The sequence below is a fragment of the Octodon degus genome, unplaced genomic scaffold (genome assembly GCF_000260255.1).
Source record: "Octodon degus isolate 3935 unplaced genomic scaffold, OctDeg1.0 scaffold00026, whole genome shotgun sequence".
NCBI classification, from domain to species: Eukaryota; Metazoa; Chordata; class Mammalia; order Rodentia; family Octodontidae; genus Octodon; species Octodon degus.
In genome coordinates, this window is record NW_004524602.1 from 18699866 (window position 1) to 18700823 (window position 958).

At 46.0% G+C, this 958-nt stretch overlaps 1 pseudogene; it reads left to right on the plus strand.

The window, feature by feature from the left end:
* Positions 1–275: 275 nt before the first annotated feature.
* LOC101590678 overlaps positions 276–958 on the plus strand; it is a 2133-nt pseudogene continuing 1450 nt past the window's right edge.

The following is a 958-nucleotide window of genomic DNA, read 5'->3' on the forward strand; positions in this document are numbered from 1 at the left end:
CTGGGGGAACACAGCGCATTTGAGCTATAGCAAGATAGGCTTTCTCAGGGCCAGAGAGATGGCTCAGCAGAATAAGCACTTCCCTGGCAAGCGCAAGAGCCTGAGTTCAGTCCTTGGTTCCGCTTTCACTTAGATTCACCAGCTGCTACCATTTCGCACGTTGCTGTCTGTTTCTTTGTGTGTGACTGTGTGTAAGTGCTTCTGTGTAAGTTTAGCTGGGCAGTGGATGCAAGATGGAGCCAGGCAGCCCGAGGTGGCAAACTAGAAGTCCGTGGATGCGAGGCGAAGGGGTTTCTTTGGTTGGTTTGAAGAATAAGAATGGGAAATGGAGGATCTAGTGGCCTAACCACCCACAGACCTTCGCAGGAAGCGTTTGCAAAGCCTTTCAGAGAAAACTGAAGATTCAGCAAAATTGCAAGAGATTGCTATGGAAGGAAAACAAGATTAGAACAACATGGGAATCCCGATTCACAGATCAGTACCCAGATCACTTGGAACATCTCTATTAAGCTTCAGAGGAAAGACTCAGGAAGCAGCTAAAAAGAGCTGACCAGCCTTTGTCAGAAGAAAAAGTCAACCAGCCTTTCCTGAAGAATGGTGTAGAGTTGACGGTGCTTTGTGTGAAGACCAGGGTCATCTGCCTCAGGCAGAAGAACAGTGCAGCAGCATAGTGAGTCCCATCACTGTTCCCAAGAAAAAGAGAAAGAAAACGTCCAGTCAAAAAGCACAAGAAGAATATGAACAGGTGCAAGCTAAGTGTGCTGCTAAGAGACAAGAATTCGAGAGGAGAAAACAAGAGAGAGAAGAAGCTCAAAAACTCTACCAAGAGAAAAAAATGGAAATGTTCAAAATATTGAGCAAAAGGACTAACAAGTGTCAATCAGACTCAAATTTACAAATGGAGGGCCAGGGAGATGGCTCAGTAGAATAAGCACTTCCCTGGCAAGCGTAAGGGCCT